General features: G+C 35.7%; 1 protein-coding gene across 2 annotated transcripts in view; it reads right to left on the bottom strand.

The window, feature by feature from the left end:
- Positions 1–19015, bottom strand: part of LOC105432315 (uncharacterized) — a 321362-nt gene that overhangs the window by 285609 nt on the left and 16738 nt on the right. The window contains exon 2 of one of the 2 annotated variants that reach the window (XM_089085420.1): positions 8162–8340. The exons of the other annotated variant lie outside the window; for it this stretch is intronic. The gene's annotated coding sequence lies outside the window, so the exon portion shown is untranslated. The remainder of the gene's footprint in view (positions 1–8161; positions 8341–19015) is intronic. 2 annotated transcript variants of the gene reach the window in all.

The raw sequence follows: 19015 nt of genomic DNA, 5'->3' as shown, positions 1-19015 counted from the left end.
AATCGAAAGGGGATGGGAACGAAAGGGGGCGGTAAGGGCTCAGCTTTGGCGCCATATGGCTGCTGGGCTCCTTTATCCATAAACCTATGGAGTACATACAAGTACCTATACGTAACCGTGCGCACGGATTTCACCCCCCTATGACCCGCAGAGTGGATATCTAGGCGGGTGCGAGATGAGGGGAAATGCGCGAGAATCTCTCGAACGCGCGGCCGCAGAGCCCCGTGAATGCGCGGATTATCCATTGTTATCGACGCACTCACCTAACTCTCTCCACGCAACCTGACGTACCTGTACGAGCGTCCAATTAGCCGAAGATTATCGCAGTGTGTCACCGCACGCGACATGTGACCTTGCTCCGTCAACTTGAATGACGTAATGCTTCTCGTATTCTATGCTATCTTTTTATCGTTGTCCCATGCGATATTTCAACATTTTATAGTCTATACAGATATGTCTGCATATAATAATAATATGTAATGCATATTCAAAAAGAATGTTTCAAAAAATTCATCTTTATTTTTTTTTTATATTTTATTTTTTTAAGGAATTATTAATTTGTAATGAGTTTAAAATTTGTAAATTATTCTTAAAAAAATTAATTTTTCCTGAAATAATTTTTCTATTTTGATGGAAATTTATTTTCAATGGTAATCTTTTACTCCATGACAGATCGTACAAGAGGTCATGATCAAGATTTTATCTCAGATATCGATCAAAAGGCGTACTTAATATTCTCATGCATTCGGATGATCCGGCTAATCGTCTATCGGACGAAGGACAAACAATTAGGGCCAAAGTCGTCGATCATGACAAGCTTTGGCTGAGCTAGGCCCCACGCGAGAACATAGGAAATCCACCCTTTCCTGAATTTTCATGAATGGCGTTCTGCTTGGTAGAGTAGGTATTTAAGCTTTTGCGACCGTAGGCAAGCCGTCAACAGCTGGCCTGCGCAAACACCTCACCATGGGGAAACTTTTAGTCCCTTTATACTTGCATAGAGGGGTGTCCATTTGATCGTGCATGTCTCGTGATACATCACACGACAAAAATGTCTAACAAAAAAATCGCATAAAACAAATTCTGATCACCCATCGAGCCAAGATTTCTCATCACGTTCATCACATTAACGAAAGGCCTCAATGTAATAATATTTGCTTCAAAATTTTGAAATATTGAAAATTAATATATTAATATATTTCATTAAAATTATTCAATTTTTTAATTTTTTTAATATTAATTAATTATTATGCAACATGAAATAATTATTTACAAGAAAACCTTGTTTTATAATCAATTTTAAAATTTCATTTGTAATAGAAATTTATTCGACAAACGATATTTACTTTTCCGAAATTCCCTGATCGCGCGGACGATAAGAAAAACGAGCGTTTTGCTGGAATTCCGAGCATTCGAGAGAAGAAGGAACGTGATCGTATGCTCCTTTATTATTCAACGCCAGCAACATTCGCCGTCGGTTCTTTCCTATTACACTTTCCCATATTTTTCCTCCACCCTCTTCCGCCTGTCTTCCCGAGGATATGGCGGAGTCTCGAACGAAGAAGGACAGGCGCGGAGCTAACGAAAACAATAAAGAGTGATTTTTTTTCGACGAACCAACCCCCGCGGTCGTCCCGCTGCGGTTTCCGCTTTTCCAGCGTTGTTTCCTGCACGATCCGACTCGATCCGACTTTTCCACATTCTGGTACTATTCAGTTTCACTTGGGAAAAAATTCTCAAACATACTTAAGAGAACTTCATAATTAGACAATATCTATAATTTTAAAATATTAAAAAATCGTCGACATTTCATTGTATTATAAGAATTTTATATAAAAATTTTATAAATACAATCATGTAGTAACGAGTCCAACATAAAATACATACAAATACATACAAACATGTATTAAATTTTAAATTCAAAATAAATTGTATAGTGTGCAGAATACAAATATTTTTAATTCAAACTTTACCAATTATATTTATTTTGTGTATTTTTTCTACATATTATATTTAAAAAAATAAAAATATGCTTTTACTATTATATTTCCATAAAAATATTTGTTTCGAAATAAAAATTATAAAAGTGTTAATTAAGAAAAAAAATGAAATCTAGACACATTTCAACAATGCAAGAATCAAGAATGATAAATGTATGATTACGAATAATGAGTTAAACGTCATCGATTAACAATAAATGATTAAAATCGCGATTACGGAACTTCACACATGTAGCAAAACAATCGGAAATAAAACCAAAGCCCTGGTTTGGCATTGAAGAAGAAAGTGTGGCAAAACGATTCTCGACTTTCTCTGTTGCAGGAAATGGAAGTGTTTTCGTTTCTCGAATGAACGAAGAAAAGAGGGTTTAGACCAGTCTTTTGCCCGCCACACTATTGGATTCTATCAAGATCAAGGATTCGCAATTCTTTCTTCTCCATAAGCATCATCCCCCAGTTCCCTCATGACACCTCCGGTAAAAGCTAACCTAATCATGAAGATATGGCACGCCTTGCAAAAACCACGAAATCGAAAAGTCACAGTCACGACGATGCTTGAAAATTGCCGATACAAGAATGCAATCTATTCACTGATGGAAACCTGCGGTTCGATATTTTGTTATATGACATTCGAAACTGGATATCGATGTCTCGAAACATATCTTCGATTCGAAGAATAAAACCATTACGTGTCAAGTGGAGAATTCGAGTTTTAAAATAAAGAAGTAATATAAAAATTCATCTCCTTTTATGAAAAGTTTATCTAATTCTCTAAATGTAAAAGAATTATATTTCAACAAGGTAGCAATTATTTTATGTTTATTCTTTCCAATTATAATTTAAAAGCCAATATAATTTGTTGTCCAATATAATTCCTTTATAGCTTTTCTACGATTTTATAAAGGAAAAAATTTTCACTTTTATGTTAGAATTATGCACGAAATCTCATATATCTCTCTCATTAATATCATAAATTTCTTAAAAATATATTTTTACTTATTATCACAATTCAAATTATCAAAAATAACAATTTGTATAATTAAAGATATAATGTAAAGACTGAACTGAGAAGTGGAAAAGTCCTTAATTCTCCCTTTTACTAGCAGGCAGTAAAAGGGAGAGACCGAATATCTTGATTCTCGTGGCGTGATGATGCGCGGAACCGGTTTGAGAATGAAAAGCAATAATTATCCCGCTAATTGATTTGTTACACCGGTGAAGCGGGCCGGAACCTGGCCACGGCTCGCGTGACTCGAAGGGACTTTGCAGTTAAGATCTCTAGCTCTCTCTCGTGCTTACCCACCCTCTCCCTAAAAGTCTCGAAGCCTATTACGGGGGTATTTATTTACGGGGGGGCTCTCGGGAGCGACGTTCAAAGCGACAGGCATCGCGGTAAATTATTTTCAGTGCCGCGACTTCAAAGTTCGCTCTCGAATGTGCCAATCTCTTTCTCTTTCCGTCTTCCTCCGTCTTTCTTTCTCTTTCATTACGAAAGCATGGTCTTGGCCGAAGCGAGACCATAAGCAAGAGTCTATCATATTTCGCTTAATTAGATCGCGCTTTCTGAGAAAGGCATAAACGACTTGCCCGGCCAGCCGCGCACAATCTTTCCCCGCAATCTTATTGACATCATTAGTAACTCCAGAGACAATATAACAAACCGTTTCCGCATTAAATTCGCCATCATTTTAATAGGCACGGTTACTTGCCATTGGAATTCTTTTTTTGAATAATCTGCAATATCATTATGATGAAATAGTATATTGTATTCATTACGAATTATGTGAGAAAAGCGTTATTTCACGTCAAGTATTTTTTTCAATAGCGTATTACATTTATTCTAGCTTATACAAATGTTCGTCATTTTCAATTAAGATTGTTTCATCATATTTTATATATATATATAAAACACATCATGATAATTAATACGTTTGTATAAAAGCAGATTTTAATATATAATCTCGATCATATGTTATATATTCATATCTTATATACTTGTTCCATTTACTTATCATCGTCGTATTAAATATCTCCGTCGCCAAGATACGATTTATCTAAATAATTCGATCTGTATATATTCATACGAATATCTAAATGTCGATCTAGCAATGTCGCATCCGTCCCGAGAAGCGAATCTAGTTGCGTTTGAAAGCATGAATATATTCTCTGAATAATCAAACACAGAAGGATCGCTTATAAAGACATCCTCGAGGGGCGGTCTCACGGAATATATTCGACTAATAGATAGCCGTCGAATTAGCCGTAATTGGTTCTAACCGTAAATAGAGCGCGAATATATACGACTTCAAGCCATTAGCATCCCGCAGGATCCATTAAACTCCCCTCTTTCTCATCCTAAACCTGTAGCATCGCGTCAACTCAAATCCTCTTTTGCTCTGTCACGCGTAAACGCACTTTTTCTACACGTTTCGCCCTGTGCTTCTTTATTAACGTTGGAATAAATTAAATTAATGATATAAGTAACAAAAAAATTTACTGAATAAAAATGTAATTTTTACAACTAAATCCAATATGTGTCTTTCAAAATATTAAGAATATATAACAAAAAAAATTGTCAAGAATAAATATTTAATGATTTACATAATTAGAAAAATAGAAATGATAGAAAAAGGACTGAAAAGAGGGAAAAGATGAAAACCAGGAGAGACGTTATCGATTAAGAATCGCAAGTTTCTTTGAGAGATGCGCAACATAATGCGAGACTTTTGATCTGCGAGTGCGATGCGTTGATAGAAGAACACACGCTGCTGCTCCGTAACGTACGTGCGTATAGAGACACAAAGGTATTGCGGACAGACAGACAGATAGATAGAAAACGGCATAAGCGATATAAGCTCCAGCCATGTGGAAGCATGGGAAAAAAGAAGGAAAATAGAGATAGAAAGAAAAGGAAATGCGAATATCACTTGTTGCTAGAGTTGCCGCGATGATGCAGCACGAAAAACCTCGCTGTTTGTAATCTGAGCCGCATCACAGGCCATTCCCGAGTTTGATGAATTTTTCTCGAGAATCTCATCATGTCGCCAGTACTTCACTAAGCCAATGAAATTGCTGAGTCAGTTGAAATATTGTAATGGAGCAGACGTCACTTTTTTGAAGGGGGAATATTTTATTAAATAGAACTGAATTAAAAAAAATTCTGCTTTCTACTTATAAACGTAAAAAGAGTTGAATCACAGTTATAATTAAAAATTTTTATGTAATTTTTATTAAGAAACTGTCAGTTTGAATAAAATTAATGATATGGAAAGTTATCTTTAATTATGTATTCATAAAGATTTCTTTCTGTCAAACTCGCAAATAACTCGGTTTTCTTCGGGGAATAAAAGTGATCGTAATTTACTAGCAGTACGCGCAACGTAGCGCCGTATGCATATCGGAAAAAAAAAAAAAAAAAAAAAAAAGAAGAAATTATTGAATCGTTGGCGTATAAATCGTGAAAACCGGTCGACTTTAATTATCAAACATCCGCAAACACGCACACGTTCCCAAGTGCGGCTATCAGAGAGACCGTGATTTTTGCACGAACCAACCATGAATTTGACCTCACACAGCCGCGCGAATATATTTTTGCTCGCGGATCCCTCGGCGCCTCTGTGGCCGCCGGAACCATTCGACGCAACGCACGAGTGAACGCATGCGACATACGCCATCACCATCCGCGGACGCATACGCGGAATGCACGCGTATTTGTTCGCGGATCATTAAAAACACGTCGGTTTTATTTGACCAAGCCGCCGCGTACCGGCCAGCTGACGAGAGGGGCAGACATTACCTTTGAAAACGAAACGGACGGACGTCGCGACGCTCGTTATAATGCCGCTTCGACGTTGGTCGTTAATCGCCCTTTTTCACGTAAGCACCAGAAAACGTGTCGGCAAAACAGATCATTTTAACTTTCCGTCAACGTCTGCTTTCTTTATGAAACTATCAAGAGGTTACGCCATTGATAAATGCATACGCTCGATTAAATTAATTTTATATAATTTTCAATTTTTTATGGAAAATTTCTATTTATTTCCTATTCTCTTAAAATTACGAATATTAATTTGATCAATCATTATTTAACGATATATGATGTATACAATTAAAAATCTTATAATTAAAATATCTCTAAATATAATTTGCAATTTCTTTAATATGGGATATCTTGATTTTGTCAGATTAAGAAGAAAACTAAGAGATTAAGACTTCGTTTAATTTAACACAGTCGTTTCCATAATCTATTCCATATTGGCGCTATTTACTTTCGATCCGTCCGTTTAATTGCAAAATAATATTTGCACTGTTATTAATGTCTTCAAATAGATTGTACATTTGCAAACTGCAACGTAACTGCGCCTCTGTTAGAAGATTCGTATCCACAGGTACACCTATTTCGTCTAAATAGACAGGATTATGTACAGCGAAACGCGTCGACAGCCAGCCGTCACACGCAAACCGAATAACCGAGAGTCAATATTTAGTCGACCATTAAACGAATAATCCATGAAAGTGCTGGACAGAGAGACTATGGAAAAAAAATCAAACCCAACTATGGAGTTTAAACATGCAACCCATCAGAGAATACTGATTTCTCTTTCGGAGGTCAATTGATCCCGGAGGCATCAAGCTCAGGTAGAAGCTATTTTAACCCCCATAATTCTGACTCTTTTTTCGACAACTTTTATTCTCTCAAAATTTATTCTCTGAACACAATTTTTGTCTCAAAACTTTAAAATAAATGTATTATATAAACAATAAATCTAAACATAATCGATAGCATAATATCGTAATTCGCTTCATAAAAGAACTACTTATACAATATCGGAGAAAAGCCATCCGCTCAAAGCAGCTTACGTAGAACTGAATATTTATAGACACGTTACAAGACTCATTCGAGACTTCTATTAAAGCATTACCGCATTATTTTACTTAGGGCTTTTATAACAATTAAATGGTAAAATTCGATTAGTATGTAAAGGAACAATAAATATTTTTATTTTAAGCTGAATTAAGAATATAAAAGAAGAATCGTTTTATATACATTCTATGAAATCATCTTAAGTAAATTTCTTCACGAATATAATTTTATCTTATCATCATCATATACATTTTTTTTAGTATATTATTTATATATTAATAAAAATTCTCACTCAAAAAAGATAAAATTTTTCAAAATAACATTGAAATAATCTCAGCATAGTTTTCTAAAATATGTATCCTTTTAAATGTATCTGTTGGAAGAAGTACAATTGGAACCAATTTGTACAAACCTATACTTGCAGAATAAATCGTTAAACGATATTACTAAAAACACATTCGTCGCCCTTTACCTTCAGATTTAAAACGGCGGTCGAGTTTCGCGCTTCGAAGAACCATCATACCGCACACCGGAGGCCATGCCGACTTATCCAAATAATTTACCCGCGAGCGTACAGCTCACGCACACGGAAACACGCGTAATTCCGCCATGTGCCGCGGCGAAAGTTCCTATAAATAAAACGCCGTCCCTTTCGAAATCGTAGGTGGCGAGCGAGCGTCGGTCCTCCTCCGGTTTGTTTGGATTTGCTCGGGATTTCCTGTCCGTGAAAAGCGCCGGTCGTACAGGAGCAACCTCCCACCGAATGGGATTTATTCCCATCCGTGAGATGCACACACTCACACACGCACGTGTCCACGAGTTGTCATTGAAATATACACGGCATACGTTTCATCTTTCTACTGTTACGAACCATGCGCGCCATGCGAATATTTTCATACTTTGAAACGAAAAAAGGAAACTAACACCATCTGGCAACTTGAAAACAGAAGGAATAAAATACCATCGCCTACATTTCCCTCGCGATTGGGATTTAATGCATGGTTCTTTACTCGCAAGAGAAATAGAAAAGTAATTTTACGTTCTTATAAATTAATAAATTGTTCGCGTATATTCCTTGTAAAGTGTAATGTTTTATATGTTTTAAAAAAAGTATGACTTGAGTAGTGTTGAACTTTCCAAGAATAGAAATTATGCTAAAATATTTCATTCAGCGAGACGACACATCGCAACTCTCGTATCATGGTGAATAATCCATGAGAATGCTTTCAACCGAATAGCAAGGTCGAGGAACAGGAAGGGATCAGATCCTCCGAAGAACGTAATGGCAGTCGGTTACCCTTGTCAATACTCGCGAAGAATGCTTTCAGTTTTAAACTCTTCGACTCCTTCGGACCTTAAAAGTCATCCGTCAGATTTCTCTTGTCAGCACTAATGGCCATCCGTTCGTCGATGGGACTTCGGCCTCATTTGTCATCATACATGTCGATAAACGACTCTCCTCTCTGATATAATATTCTGAAAGAAAAAAATCAAGAGACCCAATTTTCAAGATTGAAAGTTCTTGCATCTCAAATGAAAATCTCATTAAAATTAAATTGACTCTATCAACTTTCCATTGATTTGTTAAGATAAAGCTGGCGATTAAATAAAAGCTTTATTTTTGATTATTTAAAACTTGATGATTATTGATCGAGTTGAATTCGTATAATAATAATATCAATTATTTTATTTCGAATTCTTTTAATTCTATTTTTAATTTCACTTGACGCAATTAAGACAACAACAAACTAACTGAGTAATATAATAAGGCAATAAAAAACTGTAGTTTATTTCATGAATATTATGCAGCACTAGGGACGATATGATTTGCAAGAATTTCCTCCACGTCGAAGAATTTTATACTCTCCTCTTACCCTAATTCTCTCCGCGCTATAGAATGCGTCTGCGACACGTCTAGACGACCTACACCAACTTCAGGGGCCAGGAAGTTTCTTCGTGGGTCTCAAAGCAATAATTTCTGATGGAAAGATCGCGTCTAAAGCAAGCCAAGAAACTACTGCTGTGCTTCCATCGGCTAAATCACCATACGGAGTGCTCGGAGAAATCCTTTACAAAAAGATCTGTTACTTTTAGCAAAAGCTAGCGGAACTTTTTTTCGTTATACAAAAAGAAAAAGCTTTGGAATATATAAATTACGGATTCGTTAAAAATAACACATATGTATATCTAACCTTGTATGATACTTTTAAATATTTTTTTCAATAATGCTGAAATATATCACGATAATAGATTTTCAAAATTATTTTAAACTTAAAGAAGAAGAAAGAAACACAACACAAATTCAACATTTGTGCGTATCGTAAGTATGAGCTTAGCTCTAGTAGTTGCGAGGTTTCCCGCTTTTCTGCTTGACACACTATTGAGTCCATCGAACACAGCTAAGAGAGGATTGCAAAGCTTTTCAGTATGTTGCTTTAGCCAAGAGCATACAAATACACTTCAGTGGATCTCGGCTTGCCATTGCCGCTTAAGCGAATCAAATGGAAACGAATACTCTTCGAAGTTGATATTTGCTTTCCGAAAAAAGCGGAAGTCTTTATTCAGTAAACATTCGTATTCGCATTTTTATTCGCAATTTTATTAACTTATTGTTAACTCGTATCCACGATTAACTACTCAAAAAAACAGTATTATTATTTAGAAATATACATCCTTATGTATTAATATAATGACGATGATAAGTTTGAAATGAAAACGAAAAATTCCTCTGCTAAAAAAATATTCTTCATTCGTTACATGAGACTGCTTGAAGTGTAAATTACTAGTGATAATTATTTTAATTAAAAGTACTCAATATATCGACATAATATGCGAGTGCTGAACATCGTCTCCGATAATTTTAATTCAGCCGACGCACATTTTCCTATCTCGCCACATAACCGCGTTCGCTTTTAAAGCATCGTTCACAGATTTTCTACTCCCGTGCTCGCCGAAGATGGAGCCATTCATCTTCTCTACCTACATCGCGCGTATCTCCAGTGCCGCCTGCAGCACTACATCGGAAATTGGAAATCGGATGCGGTGGTATTATTAGAGGGCAAATATCGGAAAATGGCTCACCTATGGGTCGGAAAGGGAATGCGCCTTCCCTATGAGTGCATATCCTTACATTCGAATTCCCAATTTAACTCTGCTTCGATATTGCTCGTACAATTATATCTGGAAATATTCCCTCCTTCTCTCTCTTTTTTTTTTTATGTCATTATATATTACTTGTTATGTAACATTATTTACTAACAATATTAAATAATTATTAAATATCGCACGAATCATATGAAAATTTCCCTATGAATATGTAATGTATGTAAATATGTATATTCTTCTTACTTTTTTCTCAACATTTAAACGTATATTTTTTTTGTTCTTTACCTTGAAAAGGTTTAGTCTTTCCAGATACAATTCTACTTTTCTTTCAGCGTCGTTTTTAACAATCGAAACAATCCTACCGGTTCATCCTTTAACAGTACGTGAATGAGTTTATCTAGCGTCGCGGCCAAATCCGATTTGGCGAACCCAGAGGTATAGAATGTTAAATTAGGAGGGACCTCGCGTTGCGTCACCTACGGAAAAGGTAGGAAAAGGGGGCGCAAAAGGGTGACTAGGCGGAAGAAGACACTGCATCGAGTAACATCGGGTTAGCTTGATTCACTGTATGCCGCAAATTTACCAGAAGCGACCGTACCAAAAACTTTTCACTCTGACTCACTCGAAATTCTCGGAGCATCACGTTCGAGCCGACACAACGCATCTACTCGCTCACATAAGTCTCAAACACATTCTGTAAAACTCCAGGAAAAAAGTATATATGCTATGTATACGATCGCCGAGTAAATATATTCACATTTTTATCGATATGTTATGTACACAGGGTGTTTCGGAGTCGCACGTTCTTTCTCGACGATGGCTCTTTCTGAACAAAACTCGTTCAAAACTTCTCTTGACCAAAAATTTCACAGCATTAAAGTATATGATTACACTCCAAATTTTTTGTCAAATAACGGAAAAGAACAATTATACAAATATAATTGAGTTAAATAAAAAAGAGAATTTTTCTATCAATTTTCAAATAAGATTAATGTAATAAAATTATCGGATATTATCTAAATAATAATTTTTAAAACTTGTTTGGTTTAAAATGATAAATGTTTAATAGCTGATGATCCAGAATTTTCTGAAAAGTTACAACAGAGAATTAATATATTTCTTATTTTAACAAATGTTCTGGAAAAAATATGTGACTTAGGAAACGACTAATACATGTCATGCGAACTGTCTATAACACCGATGTGTCTTCGTGGAAATATCGTCGGGAGTTTTTCGTAAGAACATAAATGTAAGTCAGATTCGCGGAATTTAAATCGTACAACTGAATAGATGCAGGTAGGTAAATTGAATATCTAATGGAACATTCCCAAATAGATATTTCTATGCAGCCCGTGTGCAACCACGGTTAGTATTCATTTCATGGTAACATATTGCGTATTTATGAAAGAGAATTTTCACATAAAAAACTGCTCTTAAAACATTTTTTGCATAACTCTAACGCGTACTCGCGGCCCTTAAATTAACGTCAACACAAGTACATTAAAAAGATTGCTCGTAAAATATTTCCTATTTTTAAATGAATACTAACATGTCTGAGCATATTAACAAAATTACATTTGTTGCTTATATATTTATATTTAATTGTATAATATATGTATATGTATAAATTTGTATAATATATATATTTCTAAATCTTCTCGCACGAAATACTTTACAACGGATTCTTAAAAAAAATTTCATAAAAAATTACGATAATTAAAATGTAAATATTAAATATAAATCATAAATTTAAAAAAATGGTAATTTAATTTAAAATATGATATTTGTAATTATCATGTCATTTCACGGAAGATAATATTCGCCAACGTTGCTTGCCACATTTCACACAGGGGTTTTAAATCTTTGTGTAATAAAAAATGCTAATCATTATGTCAGGATATCTCAATTTTTCTTTTTTTCCAGATTTATAACCCTCATGAGTGTTTCCCACGAACAGCCGTGGGCATTCTCCTATGCGGTTAACGGTAAGGATCTAACTCATCCCGGTGTCTCGTATTCACATACGCGACCGTTATCGGTGAGGACAAAGACGCGAATCGCAGTGATTTGTTTCTCCGATATTGGAGCGAGACACGATGGCGTACGGTGATGAAAAACCGATGTAAAAATGGAACAGTTCCCTGGAGAATTTTCTTCGCAAGAGTGTATGGACAAGCGGTGGCGGAGCCCTGGCAATTCTCATGTGCCACGTACGTGAATGCAAATCCGAATCATGGTACATGACGCACAACCATCACCAGTAACCGGGAAAAACGCCGGAAAAACTTTAATGGATCCGTTTTTAAGGACCCGCAGCCATGTCGCGCGAGTCGTCGACCTCTCTCGCGACCATGCAAAAACCCACTCGAGTCAATGCTACGGTCGATGGCGAAAGAACGCGGTGCAACGAGGGAGAAAAAGTCGGTGGCACTATACTGAGAGCGAAGTGGAACAAGAGTAAAGAGCAGCAAATAAAGCACGAGACCGATAATCGTGTCATTTAAACAGCGGTGCTCATTCCGCCCTCCTCCGAATACAGGTAGCACGAAAGCTAGAAGATAAACCTTTCATTCGCGTCGTAATCGCGTCGACTCAAGCGCGAATTACGCCCATCGTAAGGCGAATACGAATGACGATGATAGTCCGCGTTTTATGGGAAGTGAGAAAAAAACCTAAACTATATTAAAACTATATTAAAACGATATTTAAATTAGAAACATTGTATTTTTTTGTATACATATCGAATTTAATTATCACTTTGCCTCTATTAATCTGTAACTATCATCATTCTAAACAGTCTCATAAGTCTCTTTTTAATTATTTTTGCTTTTATTCTGTCAAACGTACTTGCATCCCAATGGTAGAATTTTAACAATTGAAATGTTATTACGCTTTATATTTTTTAAATAAAACTATTTAAACCAAACTATTTAGAAACTAATAAATTACAAATACTTGAACTAATTCGTAAATAATAATACTAATAATCTTATCTGTAATGTACCAATTAATAACCAACCGAAAAATGAAATAAATGAAGTTTCGCAAGATGTTTACGCGTGATAATCATGCCCACATATTGCGTAAAAATTATTAGTTATCGCTATAAAAATGTCCACGGAAAACATTCGACAGATATCCCGAGCTGAATGGTCCCTCGACTCTCTGATACGAACGCCGGTCTTTTCTGCGTGATAAGCTCCAACTCGACTTCGAAGAGAAGAGTGCCGAAGGAAAAGTTATCCGGCGCGAGGAAACTTCGCCGAAAACTTCCGACAGCGGCGATGCATTCCGCCAGGGACGCAAATATGTACGCCGCCTTGCAAGCATTAATCATCCTATCCTGAAGGCGGCTAGTCGCAATTTTCCAATGAACGTCAGTTCAACAGATTTTTCATCTCCTCTCCGTGACACGTTTTCTTATTGCCTTCCCAATCTCACGTTTTTTTTTATAATTAATTTAATAAAACAGATGCCGATATTCAATATTGATAAAATTTAAATGTTCAACCAAATAAAAGTATAAATATGATTATACGAAAGAATTTTTCATTAATAATATATTAATGTATATATATAAACATATTCTTAATATAAAATGTACGATGCTCACATATATTTTGCAAAAAAACTCAGAAAATATCTAGGAAACAAAATAAAATAAACGAAATTTGAAGAAAATAAACGAAATTTGAAGGCTTTAAAATATTTATAAACAGCGGAACTCTAAAACTTATTAAACCTATGTGTCTAAGATATCTCTACATTCTACACCTCTCATCTCAACACTCTTTTTCTCTTGCCATTATTCTCTCTGATTTCTCTGGAATTTTCGCTCATCCTATTCTTTTTTTCTTATCCTCGTCCTCCGCGTCTTCTTCTCGCCCCCGTCGAGCTCAGTAACTCGTAAAGCCTCGCCCACGGGGCCCAGAAGAAGAGAGTGGAGGGGTCCAAGAGGAGAAGATGGACCCGGGTAATACCGTGTAATAAAGTATGCGAAATACAAGGCGTCGATCGAACGACGCACGTCTGAAAAATAATGGCCAGCTTTGTCCCACGAGCCGTACACGAGAGGTCCCTCTCTTATTGGCCGATTAACAGTCGGGCATCGATCCGATGTAAATCCCAAAACGACGACGTCTCTCCCCCTTTAGCCCTCTTTCATTTTTTTTCCCTTTTCCTCATATGTTTCTTGCTTCCTCCCCTCCCCCTTTGGTACTCACTGCAGATGGAAACGCGCGTGCGAACGAACGGATGGACAAGCGCGAGTCCCACCATACTGTGAACGCGAAGTCTTTTATTGCTCGTATCTTATTGAAAATGTTCTCCCGCTGTCGCACACGGCACATACCGCAATTCCCGACAATCACACGAAACGACGCGACGGCTGCGCGCGAACGCGAATTTCGCGCGTTATGACGTTAGGCGTTTACGCGCTGTCGGTTGCACGATTCCCCAATCTCGCAAAGCGGAATGATGACACGGGATGGAACATTGTGTGAACGATGCTGCCGATACAGAAAAAAAAAAAGAGAAAAAGCTTTTTTCCTTCCATTTATTTATTTGCGATAACTCGAAATTGCTGGCTTCGTCACAACTATATATCCTTTAATTTATAATCAAATAGCAGGCCAAAGTTAAAAAGAATAAAATATAATGTTAAAAAGTATACAGAAAATATACAGAAAATACATAACAATTACTTAAGTACCATCTATTTTTACAAAATTAGTGTATCTATTAACTCAAATCTTTAAAATTACATTAATCTGTTTCAAATTGGTCTTTACTTACTTTATTTGTACTTTACTTTTACTTTACTTACTTTACTTTTGCTACAATTTAAAATGTGCTCTATTTTAATGTCAAATTACATTGCAGCATTTACACATTATTTAAGTGCATAATACGTCCCAACTGAGAAGTTCACTACAAAACAACATCGGAAAACCGATTTGCTGACAAGTTCCTTATCGTCACACACAACTATATTCCGTTACTTTATCACGTTTCGCTCGCTATTCCAGGGGTAATGCCCACTGTCGAAAATTACACATATCCAACGGTATCGAAGATCTGCGGAAACGAGAAGCACGTCGACGGAAACAGACGATACAAGAATATTTCGTGTTTCCACTAATGGAAATTCCTCCGACAACCAGAAATGCACGAGGATAATATTAGGAAGAACTCCCGCTACGCGTAATAAAACATCCGCGATATTATATTAAACAAAAACTTACGTGAAAAATTTGACTTTTCAAGAACAAAAATGACCAATACAAAAAATGATTTAAAAATGATTCTTAACTTCTATTTGTAATATAAATATTAAACAAAAATATATGCAAATTTTAATATGAAAAATATATTTGTTATAAAATTCACTCATATGAAAATAATATTATGAGAACAATTTTTTTTATTTATAATGTAACGTATTCATATTATAATAAAAACATAAATAAATTTTAATGTATGAATAATACAGTGTTTTCCAAATTACAATTTTAATAGAAATGAAAAAGTTGATTTTTACTATCAAAGCTTCGTTCCTAAATTGCAACCCTTAAACACACATATCGGGAAATCCCGGTAAAGCCAGAAAGTTTCGTCTGATATCGCGCTTTAGAGCTTCTTCAAAGCGCGACAGCAGCATTGATGTGCACGAGAGATTGTTGCTGCTGATCAAAAATGTTATACAAATATTCCAATAAATCCAATCGAAAGGTTCCGTCTATCACTACCTATCTGCCTCCTCGCCATCTCGTATCGTGAATCACGTTATATCGCTCGCAGTATAAATACCGATACCATGCTATTTATTAAACAAATCAATGAAATGCACATATGTATATGTAACGTGTATACATTCGCGTGTTAGAGACTCGAAAGTCGATTCGCCAGCGTTGAGTGACGATGGACGAAGTATAGAAACAGTGCTGTACGCGGTTTCAATAAATCCTCTTCTACCAGTCCCTACCCCTTTTTCCCTGCTACGATGTTCTCCACTTTCAATAAGGCAGGTCCTTCTGACTAGGTTGGTTTTCACTGGGAAAACGGATATATATCGCTTTATATTGGCTCGCAAAGTAGAGCTTTCAACGTCCTGTCGAGAGGATCGCCGTGAACAAGAAAGAGAGAAAGAGAGAGAAAGAGAGGGGAGGAGGATCCCTTCAACGAATATTCCTTCTACCTGCTGCGATACTAAAGTCGCGAATCTATTGTCTAAGCCTTGGGCGTTAAATGCGGTTTAGTATAATGAAAGATCGTATTGCATTCTTGAACAAAAGCTGACAAAAGTACCGTGACATACTAGATACATAGATACATAGATTACTTTTATTATACAGAAAAAGTAAATCCAGATTTCATGATATTTATAATAATTAATCATTGATCTAAAATAATAAAATAAGCCATTACGTGATTTACATCAAATATTATTTAGGAGATACTAATATGATTTTCTTAATTTAACGCAAATTAATAAATTTAACGTTCATTTTATAATTAACATTTTATAATTAAGGATTCCTTAATTACTTTAACGTGATAATATTTGAAATGTTTTAATATCATCGGATATGCTAAAATAAGATAACGTCCGTAATATCTACAGTGGTAATTGTAGCACTACAATGGTAACTACAGCAACAATGTAGGCATACCCTTGTGCTTCTTCAGTTATAACGAGTCTGCCAAAGTACGGCAGAGGCCAATTGAGCCAAGCTCGGAAGACCGGAAAGAACTCTCTCAGCCTAATCACTAGTATGCTCTAACATTATCCCCCTTTCTCACTCCATTCTCTCTGACAGTGCCTATATATCGCATACATTCAGAATTAAAGATATCCACACAGAGTGACATACGCCAATGTCGTCTCGCAAACAATAGGCGGAGGACCGTCTAAAGTTCAATCGCGAAGGATCGATTTCGGGAGATTCAAGATCGGCATGCGGAAAGAAGGCACAATAAAAGCCTGGTGGCTTAATGTATATATATCTGACTGTTTTCCCTCGTCGGTATCGGCGAAGATCCGTGGAGGAAGATAAAGCTAAACGAGAAAAGAAGGAAAGTAAATTCTCAGTGTTCGTGGTATTAGAGAGCAATAAAATGCGAATTCAGATCGCCTGAGTGATCGTAAGGCGGATATCGATGGTTTGCGTACAAACGGATTCACATAAAATAGATGCGCGCTTATAGAGACCGTTTGTTTTACCAGATTTCGGACTAGCAATTTCGTTATGGATGATTTTTATCTCAATCAAACATTTCCCGCAGTTTAACGATCATAACATAATAAAATTGTTTCTATATAATAGCTGAAGTTTTTATACGAGGAAATAATTTACAGATATTTAAATTTATATAGGAAGCTTTTTTATATCATATTCAGGATAAATGTGATAGTATGCAAAAAGATGTTTCTTATGTCTTATAATTTCTAAAGTCATTTCATCATTGTATATTGCAAAAAAAATCACGAGATAATATCAGAATTTTGAATAATGATGAAATTATGTAAGATATAAAATTCAACTCTGAGTTTATCTTAAATATTAATAATAATAATGATAAAAAATATAAATAAACAATTGAAACATACCCCGTGTAAATTCAAGATTTGAAAAACAAGATGTTAAAGTTTCCAGCAGAAAGAATTTTCGAAAGAGAAAGTATTGAGATGATCAGCGAGACCAGATGTTTTTTTGCATAATGACGAGAATGAGAATAAATGTGAGTGTAAAGTATGCAACCTAAAGCAACCGTTCGATCTTATTCCTGAATGGGACGAGTGCTTTATTCATTCGTCGAGCTATAGAAAGTAAAATTCACCGGTGCACATTGCTGAATCTGTCTCCGTGCTGTGCATTCTCCACTCTCTCATTACTCTCATTCTCACCGCGTGCCATCCGCCGCGGGCGAATTCGCAAATTGCGGCTCTCGGCGAAAGTTGCCGGCGGAAGTGCAGCATTATGATTATGCACAATTAGATATCGTCTATGTCAAGTGCGAGATAAAATAATTGTAAGATCTTCGTTCGCTGCAAACATACATTTCGTGAATTTCGCACACGAGACGGTATTTTTATGCAAATTACTTTGCCGTATTACGCATACAAAAATGAGTTTACATTAATGTGTACTAATAACATTAGTGTTTAAATGAGTTTTTGCTTCAAAATGTTTGTTTCCTCTCACGTTTTCCGCGCCAACATTATACTTTATTATAAACTTGGAACTTTAACATTTCTTGCCTGTAGTTAATAATAAATTATTAACGTATTAAATAATTGATAATAAACCAATGTTCAATTTCTTCCGCTTCATTCACGATATTAGTTATTAGTTATTATGAATACATCGCACGTATGTCGTCCAGAGAGATGTCGGAGATAGAATATTTTGTATTCGAAGTTAACACCGTCCCTTGGTGGCAATATCCAGAATAGACATAACTGTCTGAGAGAATCCGAGAGGATCCGGGAGGATTCAAGAAGATGCTCGGTACTGAGCAAGTAAATATTTAATACCGCAGTCGACGATACGCGTAGTCACATCGCGTAGATGGTTGTACACTCTCACTAATACAGTCATATTAGTGAGAGTCTCAAATTGCTGACATTTCAACTACATTATAAACTGTGAATGAAAGCGTGTGTACATGCCCGACATTATCACATTTGTTTCACAAGTACTTTTGTTTTTATTACTAAATTTAGGCTCGCGCTACATTTTTCAAAAATTCGAAATCTTTTTCACATATTTTCACGTTATATTATCCATTTTTTAATTAAAAACAAAATTTATACATAATTAGAAAAAGAATATTGCACTAAAAATTTTTTGTTAAAAGTGTTAGTCGACTGAGAGAGCTCGAAAACTATCTTAATATTATTATTAAGACAAGATTGGTCAAAAAGTTGAGCAGAGAAATATTGAAAATACTTCGTGACGCTTTGCATGAAGTAGCAATTCACAATAAAAGTATTATAAAGCATATTACTTCGCATTCACTTGCTTACTGCGTAATTACTTTTGCC

Source organism: Pogonomyrmex barbatus, unplaced genomic scaffold (genome assembly GCF_055798465.1).
Source record: "Pogonomyrmex barbatus isolate J1 unplaced genomic scaffold, ASM5579846v1 scaffold1, whole genome shotgun sequence".
Classification (NCBI taxonomy): domain Eukaryota; kingdom Metazoa; phylum Arthropoda; class Insecta; order Hymenoptera; family Formicidae; genus Pogonomyrmex; species Pogonomyrmex barbatus.
Note: the sequence above shows the minus strand (reverse complement) of the source record. Positions and strands in the feature narration are given on the sequence as shown.